The sequence below is a fragment of the Mustela lutreola genome, chromosome 9 (assembly GCF_030435805.1).
Source record: "Mustela lutreola isolate mMusLut2 chromosome 9, mMusLut2.pri, whole genome shotgun sequence".
NCBI lineage: Eukaryota > Metazoa > Chordata > Mammalia > Carnivora > Mustelidae > Mustela > Mustela lutreola.
In genome coordinates this window covers 71,376,810-71,389,915 of record NC_081298.1, presented here as the reverse complement: position 1 = coordinate 71,389,915, position 13,106 = coordinate 71,376,810, and the positions used below count along the sequence as shown (strand labels likewise).

Sequence of the window (13,106 nt, the reverse complement as noted above, 5' to 3'; positions counted from 1 at the left end):
TTATTTTAAAAGTCAAAATATAAGGATCTGGCGATTCACGGACCTGTACCCCTGGGGATAAAAATATATGTTTATAAAAAATAAAAAATTAAAAAAATATATAAGGATGGGGAACATTTCTTATATTTACTCTCCTCACAAGATCTAGGGAAAGCATATTAAATATGCTTTTTGGAAATAATGAAGGAAAAAAGCACCTGGAGTAAATATTTTCGTAATTATCATGTAGAATTTCAGAATATGAAAGGATTTAGGACATTTTCTGGTTCTAGCATACTGGTTTGCAACTTTTCTTGGTCTCTCATGTCTTTAAAAAAATATTATTAATGATTTCTTTAATATAAAAGTAAACACATGCATGCCATTTAAAACAATTACAGAAATGTGTAATGAAAATTTACTGGTTACTCCTCCATGTAGATATAACTACTATTGATGTTCTGAAATATATTTTAAGAAATTCTTCCTATGGCTTGTATACATTTATATGTAAATGGGATCATTATATATATTTGTTCATATCATGGACATTTTTCTATGCTAAAAAGAATATCATATCATCATTTTTTGTGATTGCAAAATAATCCATCATATGGTTTTAACATAATTGACTTAGTTTCTGATTGATAGACATAGATTGTTTAAAATTTTTGCTCTTTTTTTTAAAGACTGCACGGTGCATTTCTATAAGTAAATTGTTGGGGACTGGAATATTTACTGATGTGGGATCCATTCCTAAATGTGTAATTGCCTGTTCATAGTCCGCATACATCAAAATGTTCACACATGGTCAAAGGCCCTCCAGAAGTTGAGCTAGGTTATTCTTCCAGCTGTCTGAGAGAGACCTGTTCCCATGCTCTGTTAGATAATACTGCTAGATAATATTGGTCTTCAGGTTTTTTTGCCAACTTGATGGGTAAAAAGAAAATATTTCTTTTAATTTGTATTTCTTTACCAAATGGGATTAAATATTGGCTTTTAACCCCTTGTATTTATAGAGTGTATTTGTCAATAGCATATTGTATGTCAGTAGAAATTGGAGTAGTCTCCTTGGTTTATATGTCTTGTGGCCATTTGTATTTATACAAATTTTTGTCAACTAGTAGAAATTGGGACAGTCTCCTTGGAAAGCAATTTGGCAATAGCTGTTCAGATTTAAAGTACTAAATACTCAGTGACCTAACATTCTGCTTCTAAAAATTGAGGTAGTAGAAGCATTTTCAAGTGTGTAAATATATTCAGGCTTATACACACATTTATACAGCTCCTACGTATGCATTAATTAGATGAATAGAGATAATGGTCTTGTGGAACAAACATTTCATGTTGTGAGAGTTGGATTATGGAGTTATGCCACTTTCTCTTGTATACACTTTTGTAAGATTAGAATTTTGAGCATGTACTGATTTTTAATGAGAAAAAAAAAGCCTTAACACCATAAAAGAAAAGAAATTTTGTACTTGGGTAAAGGGAAGACTCAGATTTTTTTCTTTTTTTTTTTTTTTCTTCCTGTGTAGGGAAATCTCACTACTTCCCTACTGTGTGTTTGTTCCCTGTGTGGCTCTACTTTTTTTTTTTTTTTTTTAAGGTTTATTTATTTATTTGAGAGAGATTGAGAGATAGAGATAGTGAGGGAGAGAGCATGAGCAGAGAGGAGAGGGAGAAGCAGGCACCCCGCTGAGCAGGGAGCCTGACATGGGGCTTGATCCCGGGACTCTGGTAGGATCATGCCTCGCAGGCATCCCTGTCTCTTCTTTGACCTAGACACTTCGTGGACACTTTTGGTCAGCAACTGTATGGAACTTTGCCCCACCCCAAGGAATTCTCTGTGACAGCTTCTGGATGTCCTACAGTTGAACTGAATTCTGATGTGATCTACCTGAAGTTGAGGTCAAATCTCACAGATTAAGGGCTCGTTTGCACAGAACTGGCTCCCATGCCCACATGCACGCATACTTCGGAGGCCAGTTGCAAGCCCTGTGTTTCTGACCAACCAGCTATAGGTTGGAGGTTCCAAAGAGCCCTTTCCTTGGGTGTGACTAATTTGTTACAGTGCCTAACAGAACTCTGTGCAATACTTATGTTTACTAATTTATGAAAGGATATGATAAAGGATAGAGATGACAGCCAGATGGAAGGGGTGTGCAGCACAAAGTAAGTAGGAAGGGGTGTGGAGCTTCCATGCTCACCGAGGGCGCCATTCTCCCAGCACCTTTATGTATTCACCAGCATGCAACCTCCCCCACTCTGTCCTTTTGGGTTTTTCTGGAGGCTTCATTACATAGTCATGACTTACTAAATCATTGGCCATTGGTGATTGATTCAGCCTCCTGGTCCTCTACCTTCTCTGGAGGTTGGAGGGGTAGGACCGAAAGTTCCAACACTCTGATCACATGGTTGGCTCTCCTGGCAGCCAGCCCCCATCCTTCATTAGGGTGGTGGGAAGGGATGGGTCCCAAACCACCTCATTAATGTAACAGAAGAACATCTGCTGTGCTTATTATTTGTGAAATTGCCAGGGTTTGGGGAGCTCTGTGCCCGAAATGGGGCAAAGACCAAATATATATTTAATATTACAAATCACAATGCCATAACTTAAAAATAGTTTTCAGTCTATAGGGTCAGATTTGTGTACATAAGAATTCAGGACCCTTCACCTGATCACTAAGATGTAATAACACTGGGTGTGGGGTGGATGACCCATATTCAAGGCCTGAATTCTGCCATTTAACTGCCACTTGAGCCTCGTAAGCTCAGCAGTGTTGCAGGCAGGTGTAGTGAGATCACACACAGGGAGAGGTGTTGCATGCTTACAGTTCAGTGCGACTGCCTGCAGTTTTCTGAAGACCCCCGAATTGCAGTGTTTGTATATGTGTTGATGTAGATTTCAGCATCTGGAAGAAAATCTGTTCTGAGCCACAAAGTTGATTTGAAGAATTGATGGATTTATAGAGTTCACTGAATTGCCTTTAGGCAATTGAGAATTATTAATCACTATGTTTGATTCTACCTTGATTAGTAGTTATTAATCTAAGTGTTTGGTAGCCTGAGGCACATTAACACTAGTAACAAATACATATTCTGTGGAGGTGACCACGATCTGTATGTTGCATGGTTTCTGGCTCTAGATCTCTAGCATCTTCCTAAGCCTGCATTTCGAACTGCCTACTTGATAACATTAGTTGAATGTTTTATGAGCAGTTTTTAATCCGTCCATAACTAAGTTAATCTGGTTTTCTCAAACTGCTTCTCCTCCAGGTTTCCCATGTTATTCATGGGAATTCCCATGTTATTCAAATCTTTTTTACCTCACAGAATTAATAGGTCTGTGTTCCAATTCTTTTAGTCTCAGTTTGTCCCATAGACCTAGCTTGTCCTCAGTTCTGTTTGTGTTATTCCTTAGCCTGAAGTGTGGTCTCTTCCTTTCTTTCTTAATCATCTTTCAGGTCCCTGCTCATCCCTCTTATGAAACTGTCCTCAGCCTCCTATATGAAATTTGTTTAGGTTAAATAGGTAGAAGTAAACTGATCTTTTGCAAACATTTTTAATGTGTGAATTACCTCTGGTCCACTTTAATGTGTGAGCAAAAAATTAAAAATGAAAAAGAGCTGTAGAAGAAAGCATATAGATGTTAAAATATATCATAGTCTTTTCATGCCTGTTTGACCTCCCATTCTTCATGTTCTTTTTTTCTTGGAGAGGGTCCATGAGACTGCCCCTCTGGGAGAAGAGGAGACACAAAAAAGTAGTTCCTGGCTCTATTTTTGTTCTTTGTTCCTCTCTGGTGATTTCTCCCCTGGGGTCAATTGGGCATAAATGATGAGACATTTATAGAACATGCAAGGTTTTGAGAGTTGACTGTTAATGTACTATTTGAAAGTTTACTGACTCTATTCTAGAATTGCAGGACTTAAGAGGAATAAATTCCAGTTGCTCTGAAGGATCCATGATATGATCCAAGTGTGATATTCAGATTTTAAGATTGTATCATTCTCACATTTACTTTAACTTAGCACTTTTACTTTAAATTATGACCTTTGCATTTTAATGATCTTTTGTCTGTATGTCTCATTATTTGTTATGTATTTTATAGTATTTCTTATACTGTATTATCATTCATATTATTAAAATGTTTTCCTACAGTGTCCTCTGGATTTCAGCAAAATTTGTTTTTCCTGTTCTGTTTTTATATTTAGAGAATTCTCCCATTTTATAAATCTGACTGGGAGGAAGCCGCCCTCCCATTATACAAACTAAAAATGCCAGATAATTGCTTTACCAGTTCAGGCATATGACCTGGGCTCAGCCACTTGGATATTCCTATTCTGGACTTTGAGTGGAGCTTAATTATTTTTTGATAACATAGAATACCCCAAAGAATAAAGAGACAAATTATTAGAAATAATAGGGAAATTTGTCAAGGTGACTGGATGAGATTGATTTATTTTTCTATATACCGGCAAAAAACCCATTTCTTCTAAAAGTATTTTTCTAAAGAAGCAGGGATTCTGGAATATGTCTCAGTCTGGGATTGTGTCATGTTTCCTTATGATTAAATTCAAGTTCCACATTTTTTAGCAAGAACACCATAGAAGTGATATGGTATTCTTTTTCAGAGTCTCCTATTGAGATGATTTTGACATATCTCATTATCACCATTGTTAACTTGTATCACTTGATTAAGGTGGTGTCTGACAGGTTTCTCTTCTATAAATAAGCTCTTTTTCCAGATGTACTTAGAAGCTATCTTCTGGAGTGACGCTTTGAGATCATGCATATATCCTGTTTCTCTTCAACTTTTCCCAACTAATCATTCTTAATGATTCTTGCCTCTGACAGTTATGTTTGTTGAATGGTGATTTCCTTGTTTCTTCTACATTAATTGGAATTTTGCAAGGAAGAACTATCCTTTTCTTCAATTTTATTTTGTTGGTTATTGATACCAGTGTGAAGTTGTGGATATTATGGTAAATTTTTTACTTTGTTATTAAAATTGTTAAAATTTGGCCACTTGTTGCTCTTTCAATATGCCCCATCATTTTTCCTTATATCCTAGCAGCGTAAGAAGTTCTCAGCTTATTTTGTATTTTCCCTCCCCCAAACCTGGAATCAGCCATGTCCGGAGGGAACCTAGTATCTCTTAATTGGAGAGAAACCAATTAATTGGAGAGAAACAAACCTGTTATCTCTTAATAGGAAATACATGTATGCATATATACACACATCTGTACATCTATACAGGTCTTAAGTCCATTTATCTGTATGTGTTAAAAATCATGAGTTGGGTAATGACACCTTTGATTCCAGTCCAATACTGCAGGGTTCGTTCTAGCCTCCCCTAATTCCTTATTCTTACTAAGTTCCCCATTAGTGGGAAACTTAGCCTCATGATTCACAGTGTATCTGCTTACTTGCTTAATCCCAAATAAGCACCAAGTAGTTTCTGTATTGCTGATCTGTTTAAACCTGTTGATTAAAGTTCATTTTCTAATTTCTTCAAGAAAGGTCCACATGAGCAATTCTCCCAGAAGTCCTGGGTGGTCCAAGATGTTATCTTCTGCCTTTATTATTTGCTTGGGTATAGAAACCCCCAATCACAGTTTCTTTTTTAGGAGGTTGGAGGGGAGTGCTAGTGCTGAAGCCAGCTAGATGACCTTCCACGTTTCTCACTGCTTGATGTAAGAAACCCATCTTGCCCAGTGGCCCAAATGATTCTTTTTCCATCCTTAAAGCCTAGTGATCTTGCTCTAACACGTCTTGATTTCAACCATTGTGGATCATTTTTCCCTGGCACATAATATGGTCTTTAGGTATATAGAATCAAATCTTACTTGTTTTTTTCAGAAAAGAACTTTTGAATGTTCTTTTTATTGTGAACTTTTAAAGACAAGAAAGTTGAAAGAATTTTACAGTTATATCTGCATATATGACACCTATATTTTACTACTAAAGTTTTAGTATTCATTTATCATATCCCTACCTATCCATCCTTTATCCATCATTAATCCATTGTATTTATATATCTTCTTTCAGGAATTGTCTTCAACCCATTTGCCCATTTAAAAAAAAAATTGTGTGGTGGTTTTTTGTGTGTTTTGTTTTTGAGTTATCAGAGTTCTTTATATATACTGGATACTTTTACTTTGTCAAATATGGGTGTTTTGTGAGTATTTTCTCCTAATCTGTGGAAGTCTATTCATGTTTTTCACATTTTCTTGGTGAGGAGAAGTTTTTAATTTTGATGAAGTCCAATTAATTTTTTGCTTTCTAATTATTGTTCTCCATGATCTTAAGAAATCTTTGCCTAGCCCCAAATTGTGAAGATTATCTCTTTTGAAAACTTTGTTTTAATTTTTGTGTTAAGTCTGCCATCCGTCTTGGGTTAATTTTTGTTGTGGTGTAACACAGTGTTCACGTTCATTGTTTTCAGGTGGGTGTTCACTTCAGTACCAGTTGTTGAAAACACTTTCCTTTCCCCACTGGATTGCTTTGATGCCTTTGTTGAAAATCCATGACCACGTACATGTGGGTTTTTTTCTGTTCTGTTTCATTGACCTATAGGTTGATCCTTACGCATGTACCTCACTATCTTGATTAGTATAACTTTGAATAAGTATTGAAATAAGGTAGTGGATTAAGTCCTCCAATTTTGTTACTAGCAGAATTGATTTAGATTTTTTAGGTCCTTTGCATTTCCATGCACATTTTAGAATCTTCACAATCATTTCTAATATCTAGTGTTGCTTCATAGTAGCAAGTGCTTTAACTGGGTGTTTTTTCTTTTAAATTAGTGGGGAAATGTTTGGTCATGATTTTTCATCTGTTTTGTGGCTATCGATACAGGGTTTTTTTGTTTGTTTTTGTTCATAGGTTTTGCTGAATTTCTCCTTTTTTTCTTATATTTTTTTGTATAGTTGCTGTGCTGGTTCCTTTTTTATGAATCATCGTGGAAGGAAATAGCTTTTTTTTTTTTTTTTTCTCCTTTAGGCCACCGGGTTACAAGAGGAGGAGGGGGTAAAGTAGTGTTCCAGACTAGTTGTTTTTTAATCAAAGACTGTCTTTGTAGCTGCTACAGTCAGGCTGCTTCCTACAAATATAGTTGGTCTGTGTAATTCTTCAGGCTACCTCTGATTATTGGAACCACATTGGATTCCTTTAGAGTTTGAGAAATTTGGTTATTAATATTTGTCTTACTGAAAATGGAGTTTGCAGTTTTGTATCTGTTTCTCATTGGTAATGCTGTATAATGTCAGTGCTTCCTAGGCAAACTCTATATAAGTGGCGCAATTTTTTCTAGTTAGTTTAGTGTGCTTTCAGTGAGAGTTCAGTTCCTTGAATGCTTTGAAACTTTTTCCCACCCAAAGCATCTGAAGATTACATTAGCCTCAGAGACAGTAGTCCTCTGTCTGGTTATGTTTTCTCAAGCTCTTATAATTACCTGTTAGTCCTCTTTTCTAAATAAAGGCAGAAGTACAGATACCATTCTAATTATTCTTTCATTCGATGAACATGTATTTATTGAAGTACTAAGGTGAAGAAAGTCCTGGAGGAGATTTAAAAAAAAAATCCACTAGACAAGAGATGGTGCTCTTGTAATCTAGCATTACAAAGGGATATTTTTTTCTCTACTTACTTTTGTTGTTCTGCATTTGAGAACAATATATTAATTATACATACCCATGGCTGAAGAGTCCCAGCAGTCTGCGGAGTTTGTTATTCTAAACAGTAGTCTCCTGTCTTCACTCTTCCTAACGCCCCTCTAATTTCCTTCTTTTCCCTTCGCCATTTCCTTCCCGCTGAGACCTTTTCCATCCTCTCACCCAGCTGGTTGGCAGCCAGGCAGACCAGACAGACCTCCCTATAATGCTCTTCAGTTGACATTATTTTTTGATCTTTTCAAAGAACTTTTAGTTTTATTAACTTCATCATTTTTTTATTTTCCTGCTACATTAATTTCCATTCTTTATTACTTCTTTCCTTCTACTTTTAGTTTAGTTTTCTACTGCTTTTAGTTTGGTTTACTCTTTTTCTAGATCTTTAGATTTTTCCAAATTCTTAGGACCCCCCCCCTCTAGATTTTCTAGAATTTTTTCTTGAATTCTTAGGTTATTAGCTGGAGATCTTTTCTAATAGAGTCAATTTCAAGTTTTAAATTTCTCTCTCAGTTCCACATTAGCTGCATCTCATAAATTTTGTTATGTACAAAATACTTTCTAAATCCTCTTGTAATCTGCTCTGACCGTGGATTATTTGGAAATGTATTGTTTAATTTTTACTTATTTGTAGACTTCCTGAATTTCCTTCTGTTGTTTTATTTCTAATTCAGACCTTTTAAATTTACCAATACTTGTTTATAAGCTAGCATATGGTCTATCCTGGACAAGATTCCATGTTGCTTAAAAAGAATGGATTCTGCTATTGTCCAAGAGGTGTGTTTTATAAATGTCTGTTAGATCGAGTTGGTAGTATTGTTCAGATCTTAAATAGACTTGCTGATTATCTGTCTCAGGTTTCTGGTTTTCATTTTAAATTACACATTACTGTGTAAGTGCATCAATAGTGTTTTGGGCCTGTAACTTTTTTAGCAGTTGCATTTTAAGATGTTTACTTAAGCATTTGTTACAGATCATACCCAAGTCAATTAGGAAGAAATGGTACATACATAATATCCTATTAAATTTGCTTATAATTCAACCAGTATTTACCCAAATAGTGGTAAGTACTAGGCATATCTTTGAGTAAAACAAAGCCTCTTTCCAGTGAAACTTACAGAAAAAGATTAAAAAACAAATATACAATGCATTAAATGGTAATAAGTTTTTGAAGAAGAAGAATATTAGAAAGAATATTAATAATAAATAATTTGGGTTTATAGAAAATTTATGCAAATAATACAGAGACTATTCCCTTGACTTAGCTTGCCATAATATTTACCACATATGTAGCCATGACAAAACTATCAAAACTAGGAAACTAACATTGGTATAATACCATTTGCTAAACTGTAGACTTTATTCAAATTAGTTGTTTTTCCACCTATGGTCGTTTTTATGCTTTGGCAAACCAGCCCTAAGTACCGCCTTGCATTTAGTTGTTCTGACTCCTTAGTTGCCTTCTACCCATGACAGCTGGTTGTACTTTCCTTGTCTTTCATGAACTTGGAGATCTTCATTGAGCACACTAGTCAGTTACATTGTAAAATACCTCAGTCTGGATTTGTTTGCTATCTTCTCGTGATTGGACCGTAGTTATGCATTTTTGGTGAGAATAACAGGACTTACCTTTTGAAAGGGTCACGCTGACTTCCTTGGAAAGGAAAGCAAAGAACCTGCTTAGGAAACTATTGTAATAATACAGGTGAGGCTTAGACTAGGATAATTGAAGAGGTGGTGAGAATTTGATCGGAATGAGTTCTGATTGGAAAAGTTTGAGAACTGTTGCTGTAGCATCAACTATTTAGGAGAAGGAAAGGAGGAAAGACTGTGATAGATATATTGGAAATGAAGTGTGTGTATGTTTGTTTATTCTTTTAACAGCTTGACCATTTTACTAGAAACTAGTAAGGCCAGCTGGTATTTATTAGCCTTTCTGATACGTCTGCATTGAATTTAAAGTATCATAAAGCCAAGCATTAGATGGATAGGAATAGCTTCTCCTTTGACCCTAGGGACATAAAATTTATTATGAGCTGCCAGTCCCATTCTAGCCCATGGGGTCCCTTTAGTGCTTTTGATTTGTCACTTGTACACATTAGTTTTCTGGAATTTTTTTTGGTTCCTTGTAATGTAAAGTAACATCTGTTTTAGGCCCTGAAAGAGTTAATAAGGACTGGATTTACTTTTCCTGCTATAAGCAGCTAGAAGGCTGAACAAAATATGATTCCTTTGTTCTCAGACATTGGACAGCAGACTGTGCACAACAGGATTCCCTGAGACAGAAAAATGAATGCAGTGAATACCACAATTTCCCCAACTTTCTGCCTGGAGATGCATTCCAGATCACACTGCACAAGGGCAGTCACAGGGAGAGCAAGGGGAAACTGTAGAACAGAGTTGCAGAAAGGAGACTGCTGCACAGAAAATGAGAGTGCCTTTGGGTCCTTGTTATATTGGGGTGTGTGTGCGCACAGGGTACACTACACAAGTCTGGGGAGAAAAATGATCAGGGGTCTGCAACCTGAATATTGCCATTGCTCAGGTACTTTGAGTTCTGATGGGCCTGAATGGCAAGTCCTTGGTAGTCACCCAGGACATTTACTGGAGAATCCAGAGGAGTCAAATTGTCTTTGAAGTGGTCATTCTAGTCCCACCCACCCCACCAAAGCTAAAAAGAGGCCTGTGAGGGGTCAACTGATCCACAGTTGCCTGCCTGCTTAAATCAAGCCCAGTGCTTTAAAAAAAAAAAAAAAAAAATTAAGACACTCAAAAATGCAGGATTTATGATGTCTGTCATCAAATAAAAAAGGGCTATCATGCCAAGAAGAAAAAAATGAACCATAACTAAAAGAAAATTTAGCTGACAAAACAAATCTAGAAGAGATAGAGGTGATAGAATTGGAAGGGAAGGTCAACAAAACTATTACAGACGTTTTCAAGTACTTAACACACTGAGGAATGGAATGGAAGATGTATAAAGAATCAAATGGTATAACATAGAGCAAAGGAAAGTACATCTCTGAAACTTAAACTTTACTATATAATCTTAACAGATTAGATACCAAAGGAAAGGATTAGATACCTTTGAATTTAAGAATGACAGTAGAATTTATCCAAAATTAAGAATATAGAGAAAGAGACTGAAAAAGTACAGTGTTACTCACTGCATTTATCTATGGGATAATAGTAACTGCTCTACCATATGAGAGTCCAGATTGGAGAGGAGAAGGAAGGAATAATCACTGAAATTTTTCCTTTTTTTTTTTTTTTTTAAGAAAAGTGTAAATCCTTAGATTTAAGAAGTCCAAAAAAATCCAAGCAGAATAAACAGAAAACCACTGTCAGGTATGTCATAATCAAATTGCTATAAACAGATAAAGGGCAGGTCTAGAAAGAAGCCTAAGCAAAGATACATTATACACAGAAAAAGAAGAGTAAGAATACTATAGATTCTTGTTAGAAACTGTGAAAGTCCAAGACAATGGAACAATGTCTTTAAAGTGCTAGAGGAAGAGCCTGTTTTGTTTTTTTTTTTTAATTTCTAAATTTTTAGATGAATTGTCTTAGATCTCATCAGTCAACATTACAAAGTATTCATGCTACATACATCCTCATGACACCCAGGTATGTGGGTGTCTGTTAGAGCGGTATACAGATACAGTGTAACCTCTGTCCAGATAACAATGGCATTTTTCTCAGAATTAGCACAAAGAATCAAAGAATCAAAGGGTACCTTGATCCCTTCTACTAATTGGCAGCCTAAGGGCTGGTCCACACTGAATGTGTGCTTGGCCTTCTGCTACGTCATGGGCTGTAGGCCATTGATTAGTGAGCTTCTGAGTTGTTAGCAAATTCTTCCACAATCTTTGTTTGAGATTTTAAGTGTAATTTCTTTCATTACTCGATAGAGCGAATAAAGAAAAATGTGTAAGGATATAGAAGACTAGTACAATGCTATCAACCTAATGATACAAAGTCTTAAGAGGTTATGCAGGAGGTAACTATCCAACGTGGTGGATATTGTTATTTTTATGACCTCTTTTCTGGAGACTCTTATGGCCTATTGACTAATTCAGACTTTTTAAAAAATTGGATTATAACTGACATACAATATTATGCTAGTTTAAGATGTACAAGATAGCTATTCAGTATGTTTATGTATTTTTAAATGATTACCGTGATAGGTCTAGTTACCATCTGTCACCATACAAAGTTGTTACAGTATTATGCATTCTATCCCTATGCTATACATTACATCTTCATAACTTACTTACTTTATAACTGGGAGTTGGTACCTCTTAATCTGCTTCACCTCTTTCACCACCCCCCAACCCTGCAACCACTAGCTCTCCCTATCTAGGAGTCTCTTTTCATTCTGTTTGTAAATTTGTTGTGTCTTTTAAATTCCACATATAAGCGAAATTTTATTGTCTTTGTCTTTGTCTGGCTTATTGACTATAGGTCCACCTGTGTTATCACCAATGGCAAGATTGCATTCTTTGCTATCGCTGAACAGTAGTCCACTTTGTAGATCACATTTTCTTTGTCCATCAGTGGGCACTTGAGTTGCTTCTGTATCTTGCCTATTGTAAGTAATGCTGCAGTGAACATCAGGATACATAGTATCTTTTCGAATTAGTGCTTTTGTGGTTTTTTTTTTTTTTTTTTATTGATTAATACCCAGAATTGGCATTCCTGAACCATATGGTAGCTGTATTTTAATTTTTTTGTGGACCTCCGTACTATTTTGCAGAGGAGGCTGCACTGACTTAATTGCCCACCAACAGGGTACGAGGGTTTCCTTTTCTTCTGCCAACACTTGTTGTTTCTTGTCTTTTTGATACTAGCCGTTCTGACGGTTGGAGTGGTATTTCATTGCTGTTTTGATTTGCATTCCCCCGATAATTGTGATAGGGAGCATCTTTTCTTGTGCCTGTGTGTGTGTCTTCTTTGGAGAAAATGTCTATTCAGATCTTCTGCCCCCATTTAAGTCAGGTTTTTGTTAGAGTTGTATCAGTTCTCCAAGTATTTTGGATAGCCGCCATTACAGGTATCTCCTCCCATTCCGTAGGTTGACTTTTCATTGCATTCCTTTTCTGTAAGTTGTTTCCTTTACTGCGCAATGTACTGTGCAATGTAGGTGGTTTCCTTTACAGGGGAGAGGTAGGGAGTGGCCCTGTGGAGATAAAGCCCGGCTGGCCAGCCCTCTCGAGGTCAGGTGGGCAAGAGCTTTCTTCAGAGGCTTCCCAGCATGGTTTCCTTAGCTGGTACCAGAAAGGTTGGATTCTCTTGGAGAAAAGTGACACCAGTTAACAGGCATTTAAGCAAATATTTTGCTAGTTATGTCAGTTAGCATGCAAAATAAGGATTCCGTGTAATTAGATATTAGATATGGTTCACTTGAGTTCCATACTTTTTATTACATATTACACAATAAATCTGCACTTGCAT

At 36.2% G+C, this 13,106-nt stretch overlaps 1 protein-coding gene across 5 annotated transcripts in view; it reads left to right on the top strand.

The window, feature by feature from the left end:
- The window catches only part of MGAT4A (alpha-1,3-mannosyl-glycoprotein 4-beta-N-acetylglucosaminyltransferase A), a 156,139-nt gene that overhangs the window by 103,017 nt on the left and 40,016 nt on the right, over nucleotides 1-13,106 (top strand). The gene's annotated exons all lie outside the window — the stretch shown is intronic.